This window comes from Littorina saxatilis, linkage group LG16 (genome assembly GCF_037325665.1).
Source record: "Littorina saxatilis isolate snail1 linkage group LG16, US_GU_Lsax_2.0, whole genome shotgun sequence".
NCBI classification, from domain to species: domain Eukaryota; kingdom Metazoa; phylum Mollusca; class Gastropoda; order Littorinimorpha; family Littorinidae; genus Littorina; species Littorina saxatilis.
Window position 1 is genome coordinate 51943351 of NC_090260.1, and position 7349 is coordinate 51950699.

Here is a 7349-nt window from a genome sequence, read left to right on the forward strand (position 1 = left end):
GTCTTTTTGTCAAGCATTCAGCTCCGAAGCTTCGTGAAGCATAATTCGCCAACTTTACTTGAGGCTTCAGGTTACTCACTTCTACACTCAGATTGTTTTTGACTCTGTGTTCTTCTGCATGAAATTATTTGCTGTTCTTCTGCCTGATTTGACTTGGTGTTCTTCTGCCTGATTGGACTTGGTGTTCTTCTGCCTGATTTGACTTGGTGTTCTTCTGCATGACAAAACTTGGTGGAATTGCCAAACCAGTGCCCACCCAGCACATTCAGAAGCCAGAGAGTAATACGATATTCTACAAGTCCCTGCATAACTGTGAACACTGACTGAAAGAAAGCTATTGTAACCAAGGCAACATTGAACACTGACTGAAAGAAAGCTATTGTAACCAAGGCAACATTGAACGCTGAATTGTTCTCGTAGGACCACGTGGTTCTTTTGACAAGAAATATCAACAAGCAGCCAACCAACCAACCAGCCAACCAACCAGCCAACAAACCAACCAACCAGCCAACAAACCAACCAACCCACCAACCAACCAGCCAACAAACCAACCTGAACATCTGATCGTTTACTCACAGGTAAGATTGTATGTGTGTATGTATTGGTTATATCCTTGATACACTGGCTGCATAGTTTAACGTCTGCTTAAATATGGTTTATTTATCAAATCAACTCGACTGCTAGCGTTCCAAAAATCCAGACTGAAAACATAACAACAAGAAATGTCATCTATTTTAACGTGTTTTTTTAGTTTTTTTTTATTACATATTGATCAATAATTGAAGATCACAGGTATAGGTATAGGTAGAGATCGAGAGATCGAGACAGATCGGGACAGATCGGGACAGATCGAGACAAATCGGGACAGATTGGGACAGATCGAGACAGATCGAGACAGATCGAGACAGATCGAGACAGATCGAGACAGATCGAGACAGATCGAGACAGATCGGGACAGATCGAGACAGATCGAGACAGATCGAGACAGATCGAGACAGATCGAGACAGATCGAGACAGATCGAGACAGATCGAGACAGATCGAGACAGATCGAGACAGATCGAGACAGATCGAGACAGATCGAGACAGATCCGGACGGACGGGAAAGAGAAAGAGCGAGAAATTAGTTTGCGGTCTTGACATCGAGCGTTAAACCTCGAGTTTTAACCCAACATGTTCAATGCGTGGTTTGTGCTGGGTGAGTATCATGCTATCAGCATTTTCAAGGGAAACCATAGAAACAGTATACGATGTTAGTCTGTCAACATCGCACTGTTCCTTGCAATAATCTGATCCTTGTTAGTCTGTCAACATCGCACTGTTCCTTGTTAGTCTGTCAACATCACACTGTTCCTTGCAATAATCTGATCCTTGTTAGTCTGTCAACATCGCACTCTTCCTTGTTAGTCTGTCAACATCACACTGTTCCTGGCAATAATCTGATCCTTGTTAGACTGTCAACATCACACTGTTCCTTGCAATAATCTGATCCTTGTTAGTCTGTCAACATCGCACTGTTCCTTGCAATAATCTGATCCTTGTTAGTCTGTCAACATCGCACTGTTCCTTGCAATAATCTGATCCTTGTTAGTCTGTCAACATCGCACTGTTCCTTGCAATAATCTGATCCTTGTTAGTCTGTCAACATCGCACTCTTCCTTGCAATAATCTGATCCTTGTTAGTCTGTCAACATCGCACTGTTCCTTGCAATAATCTGATCCTTGTTAGTCTGTCAACATCGCACTGTTCCTTGCAATAATCTGATCCTTGTTAAAGTGATTTATCAACATTTGCCATCCTTGAGGACACTCGTGACGCTGTGTTCTCGGTAACTCTTTACAACACCAGTGCTGCCATTGGCAAATACTCATCCTGAAGACGTACTGTTCAATCGTATTACCCTTGTTTGCATTCTAACTAGCAGTAAGGTAAGTCTTTAGAACGCCAGTGATATCAGTGGGAAATACTCATCCTTAAGACGTACTGTTCAATCGTATTACCCTTGTTTGCATTCTAACTAGCAGTGAGGTAACTCTTTACAACACCAGTGCTATCAGTGGGAAATACTCATCCTTGAGACGTACTGTTCAATCGTATTACCCTTGTTTGCATTCTAACTAGCAGTGAGGTAACTCTTTAAAACACCAGTGCTATCAGTGGGAAATACTCATCCCTAAGACGTACTGTTCAATCGTATTACCCTTGTTTGCATTCTAACTAGCAGTGAGGTAACTCTTTACAACACCAGTGCTATCAGTGGGAAATACTCATCCTTAAGACGTACTGTTCAATCGTATTACCCTTGTTTGCATTCTAACTAGCAGTGAGGTAACTCTTTAAAACACCAGTGCTATCAGTGGGAAATACTCATCCCTAAGACGTACTGTTCAATCGTATTACCCTTGTTTGCATTCTAACTAGCAGTGAGATAACTCTTTAAAACACCAGTGCTATCAGTGGGAAATACTCATCCTTGAGACGTACTGTTCAATCGTATTACCCTTGTTTGCATTCTAACTAGCAGTGAGGTAACTCTTAAAACACCAGTGCTATCAGTGGGAAATACTCATCCTTAAGACGTACTGTTCAATCGTATTACCCTTGTTTGCATTCTAACTAGCAGTGAGGTAACTCTTTAAAACACCAGTGCTATCAGTGGGAAATACTCATCCTTAAGACGTACTGTTCAATCGTATTACACTTGTTTGCATGCTAACTAGCAGTGAGGTAACTCTTTACAACACCAGTGCTATCAGTGGGAAATACTCATCCTTAAGACGTACTGTTCAATCGTATTACCCTTGTTTGCATTCTAACTAGCAGTGAGGTAACTCTTTAAAACACCAGTGCTATCATTGGGAAATACTCATCCTTAAGACGTACTGTTCAATCGTATTACCATTGTTTGCATTCTAACTAGCAGTGAGGTAACTCTTTACAACGCCAGTGCTATCATTGGGAAATACTCATCCTGAAGACGTACTGTTCAATCGTATTACCCTTGTTTGCATTCTAACTAGCAGTGAGGTAACGGTACTGCAATAACAGGAACATTTTTTATACAACTACCGAGAATGTTGTTTAAATCTGTCGAAAGGCATAAAGTCACCGTTGGTCAACACGTGTGTTGTGCTTATTTTATCTTCCCAGCGAACACCGTATGTTGATTAATATGAAGCAACTGCTCTGTCACTGAATACCCCTACATATTTCTTGACATGCGGTAGTGTCAAGTTTACCGTAGTGTCCAGTTTACCGTAGTGTCCAGTTTACCGTAGTGTCAAGTTTACCGTAGTGTCAAGTTTACCGTAGTGTCAAGTTTACCGTAGTGTCAAGTTTACCGTAGTGTCAAGTTTACCGTAGAGTCGAGTTTATTTCTATCCCCTGGGCTGCAACTTTTAGCTCGCCTTTGCTTCATTCAGTATATTCGATCATTTTTATCCAAATACAACTTATCAACAACCAATGATGCATTCATGGAAACAATTCACAGATTGTTAAACATAAGTTCACGACAATATTTTCAAAACAACCAACAGAGGTAGAACATGTTCCAGCTTGTCTAGAGAAAACGCGAGAAAAATCCCAAGACGGGTGTACAGGGAGAGATCTAGTGATCCCGTACGACAGCCTACTGTGTGTCGCTTTAACATTCCACCTGGCGCTTTATTCACATCCCACCTGGCACTTTATTCACATCCCACCTGGCACTTTATTCACATCCCACCTGGCACTTTATTCACATTCCACCTGGCACTTTATTCACATTCCACCTGGCACTTTATTCACATCCCCCCTGGCACTTTATTCACATCCCCCCTGGCACTTTATTCACATCCCACCTGACACTTTATTCAATGTTGAGTGAAAGCAGACAGTGTGTGTGATTGAACTAGTTCACTCTTCACCAAACCGGGAGGTGTTGAGGCTATTTGGAGCGGTATCACTACAAAAGGCGCTGCATTTCAGCAATCACGCCGTGGATTCTTTTCAAACTTTTCACACTGTTCACACTGTTCACACTGTTCACACTGTTCACACTGTTCACACTGTTCACACTGTTCACACTGTTCACAATGTTACGCCTACTTTCCGGACGTTCTTCAAATAAAATGTCTGATAGTTCAAGGTATTTGCTCAGAGGATTATGCAAAGTTCTGGAAGCAGTTTTTCAAACCCGTCTTAGAGTTGCGGGTCTCTCACAACATGCTGCGGTACCCCAGCAATATAACAAAAAAAATGTCGAGTGTGTTTGCAGTTCTTGCAAATTCAAACCAGTTGCTACAAGAAAATAAAATTTTAGCGCTGTTGGTATCAATCATTTTTTTATATATCCGTACCAGGTCAGATAGAGCCATTTGAGTGGGTACGGATATATATCTGTACCTGGGAGACAATGAGTTAAGTGCCAAAACTTGCATAACCCACTTCCTGAAGTAGACTTCACTAAATTGACTTGAGGCTTGACGTTATGATTTGGTGGCCAAGACTGAGGATGATGTGACTGTGTGTTCGCTGGCATCCCTGGCCTTCAATATCTCTTGACAGTAGTGTCCAGTTTACATTACTGACGAGTTAAATATCATTTTGTATTCTCTGAGTGACAAGGTTTTGCTCGCCTTTGCTTCATTTAGACAATACATTATTGGATAACATAACATCAGTCACAAACAAATAGAAATCAATTCGTCTATTGCTAGACATAATTACATAAAACCATATTTTCTAAAGAACAAGACAGTGGTAGAACATGTGCCCGCTTGTCTAGAGAAACATGTGCCCGCTTGTCTAGAGAAACATGTGCCCGCTTGTCTAGAGAAACATGTGTCCGCTTGTCTAGAGAAACATGTGCCCGCTTGTCTAGAGAAACATGTGCCCGCTTGTCTAGAGAAACATGTGCCCGCTTGTCTAGAGAAACCGCGATCACAATCCCAGGACGTGTACATGACAAGAAATCTATTCATCCCAGACGACAGCTTTGTATGTGTCGCTTTCAATTCACACCTTATTCACGTCTGAGTGAAAGCAGCCAGTGTCTGTGATTGAACTAGTTCTATCTGCGCTTATCTCTCTTAAACCATTTATTGTACTTCAAATCGCGAGTCCAAAAAATATTTGTATAGAATCGTGAAGAAAAAAACCCGTTGAAAAGCTTTTGACTGAACTTAGAATAGATATTGCTGATCATTTGAGATAGGGAGAGAGAGAGAGAGAGAGAGAGAGAGAGAGAGAGAGAGAGAGAGAGAGAGAGAGAGAGAGAGAGAGAGACAGAGACAGAGACAGAGACAGAGACAGACAGAGAGACAGAGACAGAGACACACAGAGACAGAGAGACAGAGACAGAGAGATAGAGACAGAGAGACAGAGAGACAGACAGACATACAGACAGAGATAGACAGAGAGAGACAGACAGAGAGACATAACAAACGAACGAATGGTTTGCTGTGTAGGCCGTCGGCCCATTGCAAAAAGGAAACAGTGGGCTGGGGAAATGAACTCGAAAAATGCACAATAGTTGGAAATTCCGACTGTTTGAATAACGCGTCACGGATACCTGTCAGTGTCTTTTCTCAAATTGTAACGTTTTCACTGGATCATTCACGACAGGGGGTGGGGGTTGGCGGACCCATAACGGACTATATACTCTCGATTGTCTTGTTCTGTAAAGCATTGAGTCTAAAAATACGCTGCCAAGCACCTTTCATTGATTATTCTGGAATCAGACATAATTATGTAATCACACACAGTTGGATCAGCTTGAACATCTATTGACAGTAGTGTCGTGTTTACATATTGTTGTTCACTCTGACTGACAGTAGTGTCGTGTTTACATATTGTTGTTCACTCTGACTGACAGTGGTGTCGTGTTTACATATTGTTGTTCACTCTGACTGACAGTAGTGTCGTGTTTACATATTGTTGTTCACTCTGACTGACAGTAGTGTCGTGTTTACATATTGTTGTTCACTCTGACTGACAGTAGTGTCGTGTTTACATAGTGTTGTTCACTCTGACTGACAGTAGTGTCGTGTTTACATATGGTTGTTCACTCTGACTGACAGTAGCGTCGTGTTTACATATTGGTGTTCACTCTGACTGACAGTAGTGCCGTGTTTACATATTGTTGTTCACTCTGACTGACAGTAGTGTCGTGTTTACATATTGTTGTTCACTCTGACTGACAGTAGTGTCGTGTTTACATATTGTTGTTCACTCTGACTGACAGTAGTGTCGTGTTTACATATTGTTGTTCACTCTGACTGACAGTAGTGTCGTGTTTACATATTGTTGTTCACTCTGACTGACAGTAGTGTCGTGTTTACATATTGTTGTTCACTCTGACTGACAGTAGTGTCGTGTTTACATATTGTTGTTCACTCTGACTGACAGTAGTGTCGTGTTTACATATTGTTGTTCACTCTGACTGACAGTAGTGTCGTGTTTACATATTGTTGTGCACTCTGACTGACAGTAGTGTTGTGTTTACATAGTGTTGTTCACTCTGACTGACAGTAGTGTCGTGTTTACATATTGTTGTTCACTCTGACTGACAGTAGTGTCGTGTTCACATATTGTTGTGCACTCTGACTGACAGTAGTATTGTGTTTACATAGTGTTGTTCACTCTGACTGACAGTAGTGTCGTGTTTACATAGTGTTGTTCACTCTGACTGACAGTAGTGTCGTGTTTACATATTGTTGTTCACTCTGACTGACAGTAGTGTCGTGTTTACATATTGTTGTTCACTTTGACTGACAGTAGTGTCGTATTTACATATTGTTGTTCACTCTGACTGACAGTAGTGTCGTGTTTACATATTGTTGTTCACTCTGACTGACAGTAGCGTCGTGTTTACATATTGTGGTTCACTCTGACTAACAGTAGTGTCGTGTTTACATATTGTGGTTCACGCTGACTAACAGTAGTGTCGTGTTTACATATTGTGGTTCACTCTGACTAACAGTAGTGTCGTGTTTACATATTGTTGTTCACTCTGACTGACAGTAGCGTCGTGTTTACATATTGTTGTTCACTCTGACTGACAGTAGCGTCGTGTTTACATATTGTTGTTCACTCTCACTGACAGTAGTGTCGTGTTTACATATTGTTGTTCACTCTGACTGACAGTAGCGTCGTGTTTACATAGTGTTGTTCACTCTGACTGACAGTAGTGTCGTGTTTACATATTGTTGTTCACTCTGACTGACAGTAGCGTCGTGTTTACATAGTGTTGTTCACTCTGACTGACAGTAGTGTCGTGTTTACATATTGTTGTTCACTCTGACTGACAGTAGCGTCGTGTTTACATAGTGTTGTTCACTCTGACTGACAGTAGTGTCGTATTTACA

At 41.4% G+C, this 7349-nt stretch overlaps 1 protein-coding gene across 1 annotated transcript in view; it reads left to right on the top strand.

Moving 5' to 3' along the window:
- Positions 1–7349, top strand: part of LOC138951216 (uncharacterized) — a 214233-nt gene continuing 206884 nt past the window's right edge. The window contains exon 1 of the mRNA XM_070322871.1: positions 1–578. The gene's annotated coding sequence lies outside the window, so the exon portion shown is untranslated. The remainder of the gene's footprint in view (positions 579–7349) is intronic.